This window comes from Pteronotus mesoamericanus, unplaced genomic scaffold, assembly GCF_021234165.1.
Source record: "Pteronotus mesoamericanus isolate MK-2021 breed Mesoamerican mustached bat unplaced genomic scaffold, CSHL_Meso_final scaffold_137, whole genome shotgun sequence".
Classification (NCBI taxonomy): Eukaryota; Metazoa; Chordata; class Mammalia; order Chiroptera; family Mormoopidae; genus Pteronotus; species Pteronotus mesoamericanus.
Genome location: NW_026555306.1, coordinates 3,198,293 through 3,219,367, shown reverse-complemented (window position 1 = coordinate 3,219,367; position 21,075 = coordinate 3,198,293).

Sequence of the window (21,075 nt, the reverse complement as noted above, 5' to 3'; positions counted from 1 at the left end):
GAAAATGGCAAGCCCTGAAATTCTAGGTCAGTCATTTTGAGCTGTTTTAGAGTCCTTGTTCCTTTGAGAATCTAATGAGATCTCTGAACCCTTCCCAGATAAATGAACAGACTCACATATTTTTGCAATTAAGTTCAGGGGCTCCCAGAATGCCACCCACACTCATCCACAGACCCCCCTTCTCAAAGACCCAACGTTTAAGCCCCACATCGTCTTGATAGACACCTGTCCCTGGACCCAAGCTCTTGACTTTATTTGAAGGAGGGATCTCTGGTCTTGGAGGGGCTCATAAAATCTGGAGACCTGTTTCCTTTGAAAATTCGCACCCTTGCGATTGTGCTTGCATTCTCTGGGAGGTTCAGAGGTCCGTCCAGCTACACACTTCAACATAGCCCTCATCCCCTGGTCCCCAAAGCAGGCGCCAGGCAGCGCGGGGACCAGCCTTACCGGGTGCCCTAGACCCTGCCCACTGACCCGCCCTCAGACTCTGTGAGCCAATCAGCGGTCGCGCCGTCTCGGTTACCAAGCCGCTGGAGGCAGCGGCGGAACTCCCGGGAGCCGGGCAACTTCAGAGTCCCGTCACCACCCCGCTAGTGGTACCTAACTCCCCGGAGGAGACAAAGGAAGGGGGCCCGCCCCGCCCCACCTCTGCCGCCAACCTCCCATCTCTCCTCCGTCCCCAGTCCCCCACATAAGCCCCCCACTCTCACCCCAAGGACAGCAGCCCTTCACTAGATAATAAGGACCTTTCCAAATCCAGGTGCCCTGAGACATTAACCTCCACCTCAGTCACCAGCTGCAAGCCCCTGAATATTCTCCCCGAATTCAACCCTCCCCTTAACGCACCTGCCTCCCCCACCTCCGCAAACTTCGCCCACTCCCTCCCCATCCCCTCTTCTAGGCGTGTGGTGAGCACGCAACAACTGTGGATGAATAAATCTCACACCCCTGCAAGCTCGACCCTCATTCTGCAGGTGGCCGGGAGGCTCTGTGCTCCCCTGCCCCTCCCCTCTGCAGAGCCTCCCCCTCCACATTCCAACCCCATCTCTCTTCTGCTAGTTCCCAAAACTACCCCTGTCCACCCCTCCACTCCGCAAGTCCCTCACTTCCATCCGGCTCTCCCAGGTTGGGGGAGGGCGGAGGAGCGGGGAGGAGGGTACGTTTCCCTTTTCCCTGCAGCAGCCCCCATGTTTTCCTGGGGTCCCTCCATATAGTACCTGAATTTTGCCCTTGCCCCCCATTAAGCCTCCAGGATCCTGCCTGCATGTTTGCCCAAGGTTCTACTCCTCACACACCCCATTTTCAGTCTGCATTCCATCACCCCCATATTGCACCCGGGTTCTGTTCCCTCCCAAATTCTATGTAAATCCCTCTCCCCTACACTCATATTTTCCACCTCTCTCCCCTTTGGAGAGACCCTCCTGAACAGCCCCCCACCCCTACCCCCATCCTGGAATTCCCCAGGCCTGGAACCTCTCCTCCCTTCTCCTCCCCGTCCCCCCGAGCTGCACAGCCAACCCTGTTCTGCCTCCATCCTCTATCCCTGATCTGTGACCGGTGGCCCATCCTGGTGGCTGGTTTTGTTCTAGTCCCAAGTCTCTCCTGCCTCCTCTTCCCTACCTCAGCTTCTAGAGGCCGCATCCCAGCATCCCGGGATCCCAACAGAGCCTTCGAGGCCCCGCCCTAGTCAACCTGGAACGTCAGCACTTGGGCCGTGGGCTGCGCATTCCACGTGGACACCCCAAAGCCCCACTCTGGCCCACACACCTGGTCCCCTTTCTGGCGCCTCCTGTCATGCACGCAGTTTCCCAGCCCCAGCCTCTCCCTCTCATCTTTCACCAAGGTGACCCCGTCTCAGTTCCAGTGTTATATCACCACCCCGGGGCTCCTCCTCCCAAATGACACTCCCCTGGATATTTCAGATTTCGCAGCCCTCCCCCCGGGCCCAGGGCTGAGAATCCTCCACGCTGGACTCCATAAAGACACGTCCACAGCACCATCTCCCACACCGAAAGTCCCCTCCCCTGAGGACCCCCACCCCATGGTGTTTCCCACTCTCTGCAGCCTCCCCACTATATATTTCCGCCCCGCCATGACCTAGTGGGGCTCTTCAGTTACACACACACACAGCGCCTGGCCCCTATTCTGAGATCACATCCCGCCGTGTGGGTGATTTTGAGCTGGATCGAATCCCCTCCTCACTTCGCCTGGTGCTCCCCCGGAATGTGTAGGTCCCAAAACCCTTTAGGACACCCCACAATCCAGAGTGCACAGTGCAGCCACCGCAACCCCCAGGGGTGTCCAGACCTCATCCCCCCCTTTCCCTCCAAAGGTTTTACCTCAGATGAGGACCATGCATACTTGTCAACCAACAGCTCACCCTTAATTCTGCCCTCTGGTAGGTGTTACAACCATCCCCATTTCACAGAGGATAAAACTGAGGCTTGGCCAGGACCCCACAGCAGCCTGGAATGCTTGTCCCCGTACTGATTACCCAGGTGCCCCTCCCTGGCCACCCCTCATTTCCTGCATAGCTCTGCTCCCTTCCCCCAGCACTCATCTAAAAGTGGCTTCACACCTCAAGCACGGCACACGCTGCAGGCTGGGGACTCCTGGGTTCGGAATCCAGCTCCACCACTTACCCACAACGTGGCCCTGGCCAAGGCACTTACCCTCTCTGGGCCTCTCCCCGGCAGTAAAGAGGGATCCCACCTCATAGGAGTGTTGTGGGGATTCGTCAAATACATGTGAGGTGCCTCAAACAGTGGCGCGCACTCAGTCAGCTGTGACCGTGTGTGCAACTAGTTGATGATGAGTTGCCAGATCAGAAGCCCGTGAGAGCAGAGCCATTTTGATCGTTCTTGCACATTCAGCGCCCTGGGCCACGCAGGGGTCAGGGGCAACTTGTGAATTAATAGACGATGCTGGGAAGTGGGGGCCTAGACCCTGGAGACACAGCCACGGTCTCCCCTGCCCTCAGCTCACTCCTGGTCACCCTCCAGGTCTCAGCTCCAACGTCCACCCGTGCAGGAAGCCCTCCCCGGCTCCCAGGCTAGGCGAGGGGCTGTCTCCACCAGCAGTGTCTCCAGCCGACGGCCAGCCACAGAGGAGTTTAATGAGGAGAGAGCTCCAGCCCAAGCTCTGAAACGGCCTATTTGGCTCCGTGAGGGCTGCAGACCTTCAGCATCAGCTGGGATGGTTAATGGAAATGCACAATCCTGGGCATGGTCCCAAAGTGATACAAGCAAAACCTCAGGGGGTACGCCCAGGAATCTGAATTTCCTACAAACGCCCCCAGCACTAACTAGAGCTGACAGCTTCTGCTCCTGGCCACCGCAACCTGCCCAATTGATCACCGTCTAGACCCACACAAGACCCTCCCAGCTCAGCAGCCCTGCCCTATAAGATAGAGAGACAACACCTCTCCACCAAGAAATGGTAAAAAATGGTGCTATACATAGCACAAGTAACACCTTTTAAGCACCTATGTGCATTTCTAGGTGCCAAGTTCTATACTCACATGGAGGCAGCACTTTTGTGGGAGAGTCTAAGAATCCCGGTGGACTGAATGGATAAGAAGAGAAGACCCATATATATACCATACACAGGAGACCCACCTCAGAATGAAAGATACACACAGACTAAAAGTAAGGGGATGGAAAACGATAATTTATGCAAACAGAAAAGAAAAAAAAAGCCAGGTTTGCAATACTTGCATCCAACAAAATGACTTAAAAATAAAGGTTATAGTAAGAGACAAAGAAGGACACCACATAATGATAAAGGGAGCAATCCAACCAGGAGAGATGACTCTGGCAAACACTATGGACCCAACACGGGAGCACCGAGATATACAAAGCGAATCTTGATGGACATAAAGGAAGATGGACAGTAACACAGCCGTGGTAGGGGAATTTAATGCCCCGTTGACATCAATGGATAGATCTTCCAGGCAGAAAATCAACAAGGAAACAGAGGCCTAAAATGACACACTAGATCAGATGGATTCCATTAACACTTTCAAAGCATTTCACCCCAAAGCAGAACATATATTCTTTTCAAGTGCACGTGGAACATTTTCTAGGAGAGACCACGTTAGGATGCCAAGCACGTCTCAGTAAATTTAAGAAGACTGAAATCATATCAAGCTTCTTCTCTGACCACAGTTGTGTAACACTGGACATCAATCACAAGAAAAAAAACTGAAAAACACTCAAAGACATGGAGGCTAAATAACATGCTACTAAACAATGAATGGGTTAACAATTAGATTAAAGAAGAAATCAAAAGATACCTTGGAATGAGTTAAAATGAGAACACAACAACCCAAAATTTGTGGAACACAGCAAAAGCAGTCCTAAGAGGGAAATTCACAGCATTACAGGCCTATCTCAAGAAACAAGGTAAATCTCAAATAAATGATCTAATTTTACATCTAAAGGAACTTGAAAAAGAACAATAAACAAAGCCTAAAGTGAGTAGAAAGAAGAAAATAATAAAGATCAGAGCAGAGATAAACAAGAGCCTAAAAAATACAAAAGATCAATGAAACCAAGAGCTGGTTCTTTGAAAAGATAAACAAGATTGACAAACCTTTAACCAGATTAATCAAGAAAAAAAGAAAGAGGACCAAAATAAATAAAATCAGAAATGAAAGAGAAGTAACACTGATTCCAAAGAAATACAAAGGATTGTAAGAAAATATCATGAATAACTATATGCTAACGAATTGGAAAAGCTGGGCTAAAGGGATACATTCCTAGAAATAGACAACCTTCCAAAACTGAATCAGGAAGAATCAGAGAATCTGAGTAGACAGATTACAACTGGTGAAATTGAAGCAGTAATCAAAAACCTTCCAACAAACAAAAGTCCTGGATAGAACTTTTTTTCCACAGGATCGTTTTACCAAACATAAAGAAGAAATAACACTTATCCTTCTCAAACTATTCCAAGAAATTCAAGAGTAGGGAAGACACCCAAGCTCATGCTACATGGCCAGCGTTATCCTAATTCCAACACCAGATAAAGGTGCTAAAAAGAAAGAAAATTACAGGCCAATATCCCTGATAAACATAAATGCTAAAATCCTAACAAAATATTAGCAAACTGGACCCAGCAATACATTACAGTAATGTATTAATATAAGCAATACATTAATACATACAATATCCTCAAATCAATAAATGTGATACGCCACATAAACAAAACGAAGGATAAAACCACACGATCATATCAATAGATGCAGAAAAAGCATTTGATAAAATTCGCCACCTATCTATGATAAAAACTCTCAGCAAAATGGGAATATAGAGGGATATTCCCATTCTCAACATAGTAAGGGTAACATATGACAAACCCACAGCCAACATCATACTCAATGGTCAAAAGTTACAAGTGCTTCCTTTAAGATCAGGAACAAGACAGGGATATCTGCTTTCACCACTTTTATCCAAAATAGTACTGAAAGTACTAGCCACAGCAATCAGACAAGAAAAAGAAATAAAAGGCATCCAAGTTGGAAGGGAAGTAAAACTGTCATTATTTACAGACAACATGATATTGTATATATAGAACCCTAAATATTCCACTGAAAAACTACTGCAACTCATAAATGAACTCAGTAAAGCAACAAGATACAAAATAAATATCCATAAATCAGCTGCATTTGTATGCACAAATAATGAACTACCATAAAGAGAACAAAGAAAACATTCCCATTTACAATTGCATCAAAAAATTAAATACCTAGGAATAAATTTAACCAAGGATGTAAAAGACCAGTATTCAAAAAATTTTAAGACACTGAAGGAAGAAACAGGAGATACAACTAAATGGAAGCATATAACATGTTCATGGATAGGAAGAATTAATTAACATCATTAAAACGTCCATACTACCCAAAGCAATATATAGACTAACACAATATCAAAATACCGATGGCATATTTCACAAAACTAGAATACTCCAAAAATGTATATGGAACACCCAAAAGACCCCATATAGCCACAGCAATCTTGAGAAAGAAGAACAAAGTTGGAGGAATGATGCTACCTGATACCAAACTATTGTACAAGGCCATAGTAATCAAAATAGCATAGTACTGGCATAAAATCAAACATATTAATCAATGGAACAGAATAGAGAGCCCAGAAATAAACCCATGCCTTCATGGTCAATTCCTATTTGACAAAGGAGGCAAAAACATACAATGGGGTAAAAATAGTCTATTCTATTAATGGTGTTGGGAAAAAATTGGACAGATACATGCAAGAAAAAAGAAATTAGACCACCTTCTTACATCATACACAAGAATAAACTCAAAGTGGGTTAAATATTAAACATCAGGCTCAAAACCACAAAAATCCTAGAAGAAAACATAGGCAATAAAATCTTAAACATTTCTCACTGCAGTATTTTTTCTGATATACCTCCTTGGGCAAGGGAAGCAAAAGAAAAAATAAAACAAATGAACTACATTAAACAAAAAAGTCTTTGCCAGCAAAGGAAACCATTAACAAAATGAAAAGACAATCCACTGAATGGGAGAACATAATCACCAATACATCTAATAAGGGGTTAAAAGCTAAAATTTATAAAAAATTTATAAATTCAATAATCCAATTTTAAAAATGGGCAAAGGACCTGAATAGACACATCTCCAAAGACACACAGACGGCCAACAGACATATGGAAAGATGCTCAATGTCACTTATCAACAGAGAAATGCAAAGTAAAACCACAATGAAGGTATCACTTCACACCTGTTCGAATGGCTATCATCAAGAAATCAACAAATAACAAATGTTGGCAAGGATGTGGAGAAAAGGGAACTCTCATGCACTGTTGGTGGGAATGCAGACTGGTACAGCCACTGTGGAAATCAGTATGGAGTTGCCTCAAGAAACTAAAAATGGAACTGTCTTATGACCTACTGACTCCACTTGTGGGAATTTATCCGAAGAAACCCAACACTCATTTGAAAGAATATACGCACCCTTATGTAGCATTATTTACAACAGTCAAGATTTGGAAGCAGCTTAAATGCCCATCAGTAAGTGAGTGGCTAAAAAAGCTGTGGTCCATTTACACAATGTAATACTAGCAGCTATGAAAAAGAAAGAATTCTTACCTTTGAGACTGCACAGATGCATCTAGAAAGTATTATGCTAAGTGAAATAAGCCAGTCAGAGGAAGACAAGTACCATATGCTTTCACTAATATGTGGAATCTAATGAACAATATAAACTAATAGAACAGATTCATAGGTACAGAGAACAGACAGCTGTCAGAGTAGAGGGGGTTGGGGGCCTGGGTGGAAATGGGGAAGGGATCGATACAAAAAAGGCTCATAGACACAGACAACAGTATGGTGATTACCGGGGGGAAGCGGGGTGTGCGGGAGTAAAAGAGGGTAAAAGGGGATAAATGGTTATGAAGACTCGATTTGGGGAGGCGAACACACAATGCAATATACGGATGACGTACTGTAGAACTGTACACTTGAAACTTACATAATTTTATTAATCAATGACCCCCAATAAATTCAATTTAAAAAGGAATTAAATAATAACTCAAACAGAAAAGAATTCCAGTGCATATAAACAAACACTAATACATGTTAGGTGGTGGTGTCATGAAGAAAATTAAAACCAAGTGTCAAGAGGCCAAGGAGTGACAGAAGCTATTTTAGCTTGGGTGGCCTGCTTGTGCAGTTGACATTTGAAAAGAGACCTTAAGATGGGGAGGGAGAAGTCTAGCTAGACACCTGGGGGGAATGTAATCAGAGGGGACAAGTACATCCTCCAGGTGGGATGGTAGTTACTATGTTTGAGGGACAAGAGGAGGTAAGGTGGCTGAAGCAAGGTGAGCCGGAGGGAGTAGTAGGAGTTATAGGGTAGGGAGGAGGTGAAGCTGGGTCAGGTGGCGCCTTGTGGGCTTAGCAAGGACTTCTGCAGGAGGTCGAAGGCATGGGACGACCTAAACAGGGCAGCAACATGATCTGACTTTTGTTTAAACAAGATCCCCTGTATATGGGGACAAGGGCACAGGCAGGGATCCCAGCGAGGAGTTCACCGCAAAGACCAAGTGAGAGCAGGTGAGGGATTGAGACAGCGCAGGATTCTGGGTATGTTTTGAAGGCAGAGCAGATGAGATCTGCCGACTGACAAAGCATATGTGACTGAGAGAAAAAGGAGGAGTGAAGGACAATTCCAAGGTTATTGCCCCACGCTCCTGGAAGAATGGAAATGCCATCAACTGGATTTGGAGGTTGAAGGGAGGAAACCACAGTTTGATTTGGGATAAGTTTTTAAGGTCTCGATGTCAGTTGGCCTTCCAAATAGAGAAGAGTCGGCCACTGGACATCTGACTCTGGAGTTCACGGAGGAGATCCAAACTGGAAATATCACTATGTCAAGACTACCCGAGGCCCCAAAACTGCATGAAGCCACTAGGTGAGTGGTATAGTCAGAGAAGAGGTCATTCTACTCACGATGAAGCCTAAGCACAAAGGGTCAACCACTCTCCCAAGCCACCTTGATATTCAGTGGGAGGGGCAAGTGGCAAAGCCAAGATTCAAACTCAAGCATCCAAAGGCCACAGCCTCTGTTCTCAACCACAATAGCGTTGTTAGGAAGTTTGAGAGTTAATTTACACAATACTTGATAGGTGCTTTGCACAGAGTAAACCCTCAGTGAAGGCTATGCCTTCCACCTCATTAAAGCACACGCTCATCTCTAGGGGCCTCACTCTCTCCCTCCTCAATATTGCTTCTACACATGCCCTCCACCCAAACTAAAGCTTGTAACTCATCGCAGGGACCTCCACCCCTCCCTACTGCGCTATATTAACGCTCTACCTTAAAACTTCCCGTTAGATCGCTACATTTTACAAGGGCATTGCTATGTTACCAGCCGCTGTCTCCTGCTTTAAAGACTTTCCTCATTAAAGACCCTCCTGTGAAGCACAAAACCCCTTCCGACTCTGCTTTAAAATCCCTCATTAAAGGACCCACCCGTGTTAAAAAGCACGCCTCCTCCCGAGTCCCACACTGCCGGGTCAGCTGCTAGCCGCAGCCCACTCTCTCCAAGAGCACCCCCTCCCCCCGGGATCGCCAAACCAGCCCGCGCACCCGCGGCTCTCTCCGCCGCTCACCTTCTCCACTGCCACCCCTCCTCGCGAGCGGTTCAACTGCCGAAGCTCCAGCCCCGCCCCAGGATCCGGTTTTCTCACTTCTGATTGGCTCTGAATTACTCGCAGACAAATTCCTATTCGTCACACAGAAGTCCGTCACTCTCTCCCGCCCCAAAGAAGAACCCGCCCTCCCAGCCTTGCAATTGGCCAACTCGGAAGAGAGGTTCCAAAATGGGTCGGGTCATCGGTCTCTTTTCCAATCACTACGAGCTAATCATTACTGCCAGTCATAGGAAAAAGGTTGCTTCTTGGAGAGGGGAGGAAATCCAGGAAAAAGCCACTTAACTCCGCCCATCACCCCCTGCGACAGAGTAGGCAGAGCCCAAGGGAAGAGAAGGCCGAGGGATAAGTGGGGGTGTCAGACGCGCGTTCGCACGGGAAGACCTTGGCCGTGGTCGGAAATCTACAGAAATGCTCTTAGCGTAAAAAAGACAGGTTGAAGTTTGTCATTGTTCAAGGTGTCCCAGGCCTGCTCTAAGTACTTTGCAGGCCTTGGCTTATAAAGTTAACAACCTTGCAATGTAGGCGCTATTTTGATCCGCATTTTGCCACTAAAGCAACGGGCTCGAAAAAGTACAGCCAGCGGCCGGGCACCACAAAGCTTGAGAACGACGTCTACTTTGTGCCAATAATGCATCAACAGGGCGGATGCAATGAGGGGAGCGTATAGAATGAGGGGAGCGTTCTTTAAGAAAAGGAATACAAAATCACAAACACTAAATTGGGTATGAACATGAAAATTTACTTCGCACATGAAGCAATAACAAATTACATATTTAAAAGAGCTGACAAATACCGCAAACATTGCAAAATCCCAAAAGATGATAATGTAATGTTTTTATTAATTTACTGCCTGACACACCTCTGTGATCTGTTTCCTACTTTTTTGGCTTCATGTACTTATTTCACAATAGCCTTATCTCTAGAGAGAAAAGTAAGTTATCCTTCCTCTCGCATGCTCGATGGAACTTTCTTTAGTCACTGGAGTTTTGTTTTTTTAAAGTTCCAGCTTTACAAGTCAGTATTGGTGATGTCATCTAAATTTGGGGGAAATTTGTGAAAACTTTCATGAAGGTTAACTTACATGTTCGTGGTAAGTTCTGGAAAATGTTTCCATAGATTAGCTTCTGGCTCAGTCCTTTAAATTCTTGACTCAAGTCCGTTGTGCAGGTGCCCCTGAAGTGAGCCACAGAAAGGACAGTTCATGCCACAATAGACTTGGATCTTGCACCTAGTGAGTTAGCACCTTGGACAATACCCCACATGACAGCTAGGTAGGTAATTTAAGTATACCTGAAAGTGTCTAAGAACCCCATCAAAATATCCCACACAAGCCAATCTAAATATATCCTCAACTCCCATTCCCCTCAGCTAGGTCCCATAAATGCCTGAGACTACTCCAGCACCACCATGGCAAAGAGAAGCACAACAGTGGGGAGGGAACTGGAAAAAGACAATGGTAGCCATCAATTGCATCTTATGTATCCTCCTTTAAACATCAGACCATACAAACACATTGGTAAGGCCTTGGAAGCACCTATGCAAATCATAGGACCTAAGCTTATATGAGCTTAACTATACACCCACCCTGAACACCAGTCATTCTGCATTCGCTGAGTGACCAGAGGCTAGTACCAGAAATCCTTCCCTGCGGCAAAAGAGCTAGAGGTGGCTTTGCCACCAACTGGTTGTGGGCCCTCCTTTTCCTCTTTGGGCATGAGTTTTCCTGCCTGAGAATCGAGTATTCTAAAAGACTAACATTTAGGGTTGTGATGAGGCCTAGATATAAAATTCACAGTACAGTCTGGTTAAAAACTTGAGCTTTGCAGTCAGAGGGACCTGGATTAGAACCCAAGGCTTCCTCTTACCAGCTGGGGGAACTCCTACCAATCATGCTTCTTCTGTGAGCTTCACTTTCTCGATCTATAAATAGAGTTCAGTTCATTCATCAAGCATTATTGAGCATCTGTTATGTTCCAGGAACTTTCTGGGGTGCTGGGGGTAAGTATATCAGTGAACAAACAGAAAAAACTCATGCCCTGGTGAAAGGGAAACAAACCAGAAAATATAAATAAATAAATATCAGATGGGGATACATGTTGTGGAGAAAATAAACCAGACTAAAGGAGACAGAGTGGTCAGAGAAGATGTCTCAGGGAGGCTGACTTGGAGCAGAGACCTGAAGTAAGTGAAGGAGCCAGTGTTAGGAGTACAGGGGTAGAGCATACCAGGAAAAGGAAACAGTCAGTGCAAAGGCCCTGAGGTGGGAACATGCTGATGCATTTAAAGACTAGTGAGGAGGACCTGCCTGGGTAGCTGAGTTGGTTAGAGCCTTGACTCTATACACTGAGGTTGCAGGTTCAATACCCGGTCAGGACACATACCAGAATCAACCAATGAATGCACTAATAAAGGGAACAACAAATTGATGTTTCTCTCTCTCTCTCTCTCTCACCACACCCCCCGCCCCCTTCCCTCCTTCTTCCTTTAAAATAAGTAAAAATTAAATAAATAAATTTTTAAAGATAAAACAAAGAACAGTAAGGAGGTCAATATTGAAGGTGCAGGGCAGAGGGAACAAAACTTTACTCGTGTCCTAAGTGGTCCTACTGATAGCTGTGTTAAGAATGGGCCATTAGCCCTGGGTGGTGCGTCTGAGTGAGCACCGGCCAGCCAACTAAAAGGTCACTGGTTGGATTCCCAGTCTAGGGCACATGCCTAGGTTTTGGGCCAGGTCCTCAGCAGGGGGGCACGCAAGAGGAAACCACACATCGATGTTTCTCTCCCTCTCTTTCTCCCTCCCTTCCCCTCTCTAAAAATGAATAAAGTCTTTTTTTAAAGTTAATAATAAAAAAAGAATAGACCATTAAAATAATTCAAGTGAAATAATATTTTGGTAATTTCTCAAAAAGGTAAACATAGAATTGCCATATGACCCAGCAATTCCACACACCCAAGAGAACTGAAAACTGATGCTGAAACAAATACCTGTACATGAATAGTCATAGCAGCACCATTCAGAATAGCCAAAGGCCCACTGGCGGTTGTGGCTCAGTGGACTGAGTGCAGGCCTGAGAACCAAAGGATCCCTAGTTCAATTCCCAGTTAGGACACATGCCTGGGTTGCAGGCCAGGTCCCCAGGAAGGGATACATGAGAGGCAACTGCACATTGATGTTTCTCTCTCACTCTTTCTCCCTCCCCCTCTGTAAAAATAAATAAATAAAATCTTTCAAAAAAATTTTTAAAAATAAAATTTAAAAAAAAAAAGAATAGCCAAAAGGTGATGACAACCCAAATGTCCATTAATAGATGAACGGATAAACAAAACGCAGTATAGGTACGCAATGGAATATTATTCAGCCATTAAAAAGTATAAAGTTCTGATCTATGCTACAATATAGCTGAACCTTGAAGACATTATGCTAAGTGAAAGAAGCCAGACGCAAAAAGTCACATATTGTATGATTCCACTCATATGAAGTGTCCAAAGTAGGCAAATCCACAGAGGCAGAAAGCAGATGAGTGGTTAAGGGACTGCAGGGCGGAAGTAAGAATGGGGAGTCACATTTAATGGGTGTGGGGGTCTCCTTTGGGGATGATGAAAATCTTTTGGAACTAAATAGAGATGATGCTTTCACAACACTGCAAACGCACTAAGTGCCTCTGGCTTGTGCCTTTTAAAACGGTTAATTTTATATGTGGCTTTCACCTCAATAAAAAAAAATTTAAGCAAAAAAAATTCTTTTAAATAATTCAAATGAGAGATGATGGTGGCTTTTACGAGGGTGGTGGAACTGGGGAGGGGTGGGACGTGGTTAGAATCTGCATATACTCTGAAAGTGGAGCTAACAGGATTTGTTGATGGATTGGGTGTTGCGAGGGAGAAGTCAAATGTGATTGCAAGATTTTTGATCTGAGATGCTGCCAAGATGAAGTTTTCCTTTATGAGATTAGATGGGAGGGCGGGGGAGAGTGGGGATCAGGAGCTGGTGTTGGGCATGTGGGGGAACCTAACAGACTTCCAAGTGGAAGTGGTGACAAGGCAGGTGAATATATGAATCTGAACTCAGGGGTGAGGTCCCACCTAGAGGGACAAAGAAACTTGGGAGACCATCACCAAACGAGTGATGAAGAGAGAAAAGACAAGAGGACCAAAGACTGAGCCCCAAGACCCTCCAATGTTTAAAAACCCCAAAATAAGAAAGAAACGGCAGAGGAGGGTGAGAAGGAACAGCCACTGAAAAAGGAGGGAAATCATGAGAGCGGGGTGTCTTGGAAGTCATGGGAAGAAAGTAAACCTAGGAAGAGGGTGTGACCATCAGTGAGAAGACTGGTCACAAGAGGGCGGGTCACTGGACTATCGGCCTGAGCCACATGGAGGTCACTGGTATCCTCAAGAGTTGATTTAACCTCATGGTGGGGTCAAACTCTGACGGGGGTGAGTCAAGAAATTGGAGACCTTTGTTTGGGTCACTTTTTTGAATTTTTCATTATAAAAGACAGCGGAGTGTTGGATCTGTAGCTAGACAAGCGAAGAAAGCATATTTGCTACCAGAGCATGTTTTTATGCCAGTGAGAATGATCGAGAAGAAAGGGGAGAACTGATGATACAGGAGAGAAGTGTTTGACCTATGACCCCGGGTAGGGGAGAAAGGACAGGATAGAAGGTGCACAGGAGGAAGTGGCCTTGGCTAGGAGTGACTGTCGCTGACAGGAGGAAAGGCAGAGACCAGGGGCTCAAGTGCGGATGGCAGCATGGACGTCCTGGAAATATGCGCAAGTTCTCTTCGGATGGGCTCTCCTCTCTCTGTGAAATAGAAGTGGGGTCAAGGATGAGAAGGAGAACTGGGAGGAGGTGGTAGAGGTCAAAGGAGGGATGAGAAGGTCTTTGTGGGGAGGGGAGAGTGAAGGACATGAGTGATCCTGAACTTACGGTGAGCACAGTGTCCTTGCAGTGTGTGTTTTTGTCCAGACTTGTTCAGTGGGTGCAGGCACAGGATAGGTGGAGAGACAGGTGACACCTGCCCGCCAACTGCATCCACCTAAAAGCTGGGAACAGGGGCTCGTACCTGGTGGGGGCTGGAAAGGAGGCCAACTGTGATAGTTACATGTGCTTTGATTCAGGAAACAGAAGGGCTATAAAAAGAATAAGGACTACAGATGGGGACACAGAGGCCCAGTTGAGTCCCTTCCAAGTTTCACATACTCTGACATGATTTTTAAAAATACATATGAGCTCTGGCCAGGTGACTCAGTTGGTTGAAGCCTCATCCGTAGACCAAAGGGTTGAGGTTCGATTCCCAGTCAAGGAACATACCTAGGTTTCAGGTTCAATCCCCGGTTGGGGCACATCGATGTTCCCTCTCATGTCAATATTTCTCTCTTTCCTTTCCTCTCTCTCTAAAAATAAACAAAGAAAACCCTTAAGGGAGGATTAAAATGTATATGTATATGATGCTATTATTATTATGCCTATAAAATGACCCAAAAGCTAAATCCATTATCAAACATTGCTCAAGCCCTTCTAGATTGTTGTCTGATTATCAAAGCTGTGATAGTACAGAGGACTCATTCTTCAGCGCTGGGTGCTCTTTCTGTAGCATCTCAATGAGAGGCAGCGAGGTGGTTAATGAGCTTGTCTACCTGCGTTTGAATCCCAGCTCTGCCTCTTATAGTCCACTTCGTCATGTGTCAGTTTTCTCATCTGTAAAATGGGCATAAGCAGCATGTGCCTCCTAGTGTTTTCGTGAGGAACAAATGAATGAATGATTCATGCAAAGTGCTTAGCACAGTGCCTGCCCCGCAGTGAACTCTCAGTAAACAGGAGCCATTGCCATCTCATTAAATCGTCTTAACAATATTGGAGAAAGGCGCTATTATGGTCCCTTGTTTACTGTGACACCGGCTAAAATATTAAAGTGTTGGCATTCCAAGCCTTGCACGCACGCACGGAGAAGCCTGTGTTCATTTTTAGTAATTCTAGGTGGAGATGAAGACTAAAGCCCAGAAATGCCAAACTGATCTACATAAGAGAGCACATAACGCAATACTTTTACATCCATTAGACTGGCCAAAATTAGACAGTCTAAGAACACCCAGTTCTAGAGAAGAATATGGAAGAACGGGTCATTCGTCACTGATGGTAGGAGTACAACTGAGTGCATCCTTTCTGGAGAGCAATCTGGCAATATATTGAGAAATTAAATGTGAGGATGGCTGACAACCCAATTTCCCCACTCAGCAACAGGCTCATAAATGAGGTTATGTATGAGAATGACTAATGAGAGCAGTGTAGGTGGCAAAGAGCTCGAAGGAATGTGAGGTCCATCGTTAGGGCTTGAGAAGTAGAATGTGGAATATAGGCATATGATGGAATACCACACAGCGATATAAAAGGAAGCCAGTGCAATGCTTAGTAAATGCCTGGTTAAAAGCTAAATGCTTTAAGATGCTAGCTTGCAATGACCCAATGAGAAAGGTACCATTATTTAACACCTCCCCTTTTACTGATGGAGAAACTGGAGCCCAGAGAGGTTAAGTAACTTGGCCCAGGGCACCCAGCTAGTGAGCAGCCAGATCGTGACTTAAACCCAGGCAGCCTCTCCAGAGTCCTCTTCAGACTCACTCATCATGAGCTAGAAATAAGCAGAGCCCCACCGAGAGCGCTCGGAAAGCACAGTGAAAGAAAGCGAGGCTTGTAGCTCAAATGCATTTCTGCAAATTTAAAAACCACAGAAGACAAAACTAACTTTAAGGCTTTACATGGATTTTAATGAGAGAATAGAAGAGGGGTTGGGAGCCAAAAATTCAGCACCCTAGAGTGGGTGCGTATGGGATGGGGGCAGATGAAGGGGAGAAATTACTAAAATTAAATTCAACCAAAGATGATTGCATAGAATCAGCTCAACCCTATGCACTGTGATAAGCTAGAAATGCATCTAGGTTGGGGGTGGGGACGTGAATACCTTGGAGAAAATTGGCTGAGAAGAGAGGACACACGAGAAAGGAAGGCAGTGTGGTCGAGTGGTTAGGGGGGTAGCTTCTGCAGCCAGGCTGCCAGGGCACAACTCCCAGTTCTGCTACTAGGGACTTAGCCTCCTGTGCCTCAGTTTCCCCATCCATAAGACTTGTGAAGCCCCACCCTGCCGAGAGATGCACAGAAAGCTCCTTCTCCCTCTGTAAGCCTAAAGCAAGAAATCTACACTGTTCTTCAAAGTCCTTAGAGAAATCCCTTTGTAAAAAAAAAATTTTTTTTTTCTCTTGCAGACAACACGGTGTATGATCCGACTTGCTTTTCAAAGGAATGACTCTGGCTTTGAAACGATGGGCAAGGGTGGGAGCGGGGAGCACAGTAGAGGGGCGCCTATCAGCACCCAAGGGGAGCTGCTGGGGGCCTGGACCTTGGGGGTGTTGATAGAGGCAGCGACGTGAGGTCAGGTTTGGAACCGAAAGGTGCAGCTGGTGAACATGGGTGTGAGGCAAAGAGGGGGTGTCAAGGGCGAAGGCAAGGTTTTTGGCCTGAGCAACTGGGAGAGTTTGGAATTTATCCCAGAGGCAGTAGGAAGTCATAGGAAGATATTAAGGCTGGGGGGAGAGGGGGAGGGGATGTGGTCGGATGCCATCATCACCAAGGAGGCAGCCAGGACCGGGAACACAGGCCCGAGAAGCAGCAGGCAGGACGGGTCTCAGCCCTGGCCCAGCCCCCAGCTCACGGTGTGCTCCTGGGCACCACAAAACCGTCCTGGACCTCCATCTCCCTACACTGCAAAGAGGCTGTCGGGAACAAAAGACCCCTAAAAGTCCTCTCAGAGCAAAGATTTTTGCTCCAAGATTCTCTGACTCAAGTAATCCCCGGGTGCATGCTTCGGCAGCACATATACTAAAATCAACTATCCCCCAGATCAGACGCGTGCTCAAGCATGATGCAAAGTCAAACCCCTCTCTTCCTCATCCTCCCGGAAGCCCATCCTTGCCCCAGTGGACACGACGCAGACTTTCCCTGGCCTGGGAGCCTGGGGGATAATATCAGTGATAATGGCAGGTGATATTTGTTGAGCACACATTCGGTGTCAAGGGCTCTCGCTCAGCTCCGGCACACCGACACCCACAGAAGTTCTGGGGGGTAGGTGTTTTAGTATCACCCCCTTTCATAAGTGGGGAAACTGAGACTCAGGAGGCGTGAAATGATTTGCCCAAAGTCACAGGAGAGAATCAGGCCTCCCGTGATGTCTCCCCACCTGCACTGCCGTCTCTCGCCCTGGTCCAACCCCCAGCTCCTCTCACCTGGATGGTCCAGGGCACCTCCCCGCCAGGCTTCTTACTTCTACCCCATCCCCCGACAGAGTATTGTTCACAGGCAGCCAGAAGGATCTTGTGATAGAACCTAAATCAACTCACATCCTTCCTCAAAACTCTCCCATGGTCCCATCTCACTCAGAGTCAAAGCTGAGCCTTCACTGTGGCCCTGCAGGCAGACACAGTTGGCTCCTTGCCTAACTCTCTGACCTCATCCCTCCCGCTCTCAGCTTCCCTGGGCTCCCCCTCCTTCCTCCCATTTGCCAGGTGCACTCCTGCCTCAGGGCCTTTGCACCTCCCTCTCTTTGCTCTCCCCTCTCCTGTACTGCTCCTTCTCCAGAGAGCCACACGGTCTCACCTCTTTCCGATCTCTATTCAAATGTCTCCTCCTCAGTGAGGACTTTGCTGTTCACTCGACTTAAAACTTCAACCCCCATTGGACCCCAATCCCTCACCCCCTTCCCTGATTTATTTTTCTCCACAACACTACCATCATCTAATATACTATGTGTTTTACTTTTCTGCTTGTTTATCGTCTATCTCCCTAGAAAGTGAGCTCATGAGGTCAGGAATTTGTGTCTTTTTTTGTTCACTGCTGTATCTCCAGTGCCTAGAACAATGCCCAACCCATGGTATAGGTAAGTGCTTAATAAATACTTTTGTCAGATGGATGCGAATCTGCCTTCAGGGTTGATATGCATAACCACTATACGTTGTGTGTTGACACACTCAGTTAACTGCCTTATGCATTGGCCTCTGATCACGTCGCTCCATCTCCCCTGCCCCTGATGGCGTCCGGGCAAAGAACCCCTTCTCCCTGGGATCTGTTCTGGCTCCACCCCAGCTCCCACCTGGCCCCTTCTCCTCCATCATCCCTTTGGAGCCCATGCCATTCCCCTGCTTAAAATACCCCAGCCACCCTACGATTCCACCCCGTAGCCGCAACACCAAGGTTTCCCATACTGTCAATCACCCCTGCTTAGTGGACTCTGAAATCAACCAGCATTTTTTTCAGTAGAATAGAACTGATTGGAGTCTGTGTTCAGACAGTAGACATAAGTCAGACAAAGATAGAGATGGAGTATGACCTCATACAACTTTGGTTTCAGCGTCATATGCATTGAATCATGACGAAGTGTATTTCTTACTGTGGGCCAAAAGAATTTGTTAAACCCTGCATGACAGTCCCATCTCCCCTAAATCCCCTGTACAGACTGGATAGATGATGCTGATATCAGCTCTTCATTGGAACCCATGCCAAGTAGTGTTACCTCCTTTGGCTCTTGGCCTCCTCACCACCCAATTGACCGATGGTAAGACCAAGGCTCAGACTGGAGACTCAAGGCTCAAGCCTGAGGCCACGGGGCCGGGAAAGAGAAAGGCAGGGCTTGAGCTCCAGCCAACCTCCCTCCTGCGCCTACCCAGTCGCCCGCTTGTCCTGCCCCTCCCACTTTGCTCCCTACCTACACAGGGCACTCAGGTGTGCCAGCCTGGCCTTGGCAACCTCAGGGGCAAGCAACCTCATAGATCCTCCCACACTGCAGCCAGCAGGGTCGTTTGAACCCCCATTTTGCAGGCTAGAAAACTGAGGCCAGAAAGCGTTTCCAAGAATCCACCATTCTACCACCGTTCTTCACCCTGCCCTCTTTGGGCGGCAGGAGAGAGAAACGGCTAAAGATATGTCTTGGGCCACCTCCTTTCAAATCCCACGCTTCCAAACCTTGTAGCTCTGTGACCCCAAGCAAGCTCTCTGACCTCGGTTTCCTTTTCTGCAAAACAGGACTAATAAGAACACCTACTCCTAAGGCCATGATGAATATCTAAATATGTTGGAATACATGCAAAATTATTAGGTCAGCAGCCACACCCCTTTGTTGGAAACCTTACCAGTGACGCTGTGTACTTGGACTACTATTTGCCCCCTAACTTTGTCACAGAGAAGGGGAGGCCCTTTCTTGAGCTCATACAGCTAGAAAGCGAGAGGGTCAGACTTTGGATGCGGATCTGCCTGGGCTTTTCACCACCGAGTCACAATAGTTCCTTGGGATGGTAGTTTCGGCAAGAATGGCAGCAACATTTTCCAAATTAAGGATTGTAAGACTCAGAGAGAGTGAGGACATGTCCAAGTCACGCAGCATGCAAATGGCAGAGCCAGGTTTTGAACCCAGGCTTGTGTGTGTCCAGACGCAGGCTGACTTTTTTGTCCCATGAGCCCCTCCATAAAGCTCTGAGGAGCAGAAGCAAAACACAAGTGGAGGGTTGCCCTTGTCCCAGCTCACTCTGACTGTCCTGTACCCCCGGGTCCAGCTCCTGCCCAGTCACGGGTGGCTACTCCCCTGAAGGTTCTAGGATGAGGGCGCTGGGGTGGCACGGATGATGGCAGAGGGTGCAGCGGCTCCCTCCACCGGCCTCTGATTGGGGCCCTGCAATCCCCCAGGATTTGGTGCTTGGGAAGCTGACGTTGAGTTGCTATGGCAATGGGTTTGGGGCGGTTGCCATAGTAGCAGAACTAGCCTGGGTTTAAAAATATCTAGGAGGAGGTTTGTGTTTGTGTGTGAGTGTGAGTGCATGACCGACCGTGCTGTTGTGTGTGTCCAAACGCGAGGGTTGGGGTGGGGAGTGGAGCTGGGGCTGCAGGCATGACTTGGGGGTGGGGGCTCAGCAACACAAAACACTCCATGTGTGTTGTGCATGTTGCTGAGTGACCTGTGATGTCTCATATATTGCGTGCATTAGACTTTGTGGGCCATGTATCTAAATGTGTGTGATTACTCAATTCGTATGGAAGACACAGTTTAATCTGTTTGTCAGTCTATATATCACATGTCACTAACATATATGCCTTATGTAACATAGGTTGTGCTTATTTTGTGGCTGTGATCATGTACTTGTAACTTCTCAGGGTGTGTGTGGCCAAGTGTGGAGTTGTTTGGCTCTGAATATGAGCACCTGGGAAATGCTCGGATGTCGGACATGCATGTGTCTATTTGTGTGTGAGAGCCTCCGTGTTCCTCTGGGTCCGCATAACTGAATGTGCATTATGCATTATTGATGAACGTGTGTGCGCCTCTCCCCCATGAATCGTCTTCCTATATCAGAATGTGCCTATGTGAAACCGTTGAGTGTGTACCTGCGTGTCTGCAAGAGGGTCTGTGTGACTGGGGTGGGGGAGGGGGGGACTCCACACCCAACTTCATGGATATTAGGATATGTACTTGTGTCATGTGAGTGTACATGACTTGGAGGGTCTAAGGTGTGGATCTCGGTCTGACCCCAGTATCTCCCTGCATCCTTCTTCCCTCTTCTCCGTCTCCATGGCAACCAGCTCCTCAGCTCCCTCCAGGAAGATGGAGGGGGAGGATCCAGCCTGCAGTGGACCACAACCCCCTACTATCCCCCTGGGCTCGGGGGACAATGGGGGGAGGGGACAGATGGGCAGCCACCCCATCCACCCCAGGCCATCTGCTACCCTCCCCATCCTGGGGACCTGAGAGCATGGCGAGGGAGGGGCAGCAGTGGGATGGAGCAGAGGGAGGGGCCCCCCCAGCTGCCACAGTCACCTCCATCCAGGACTCCTCTGAGC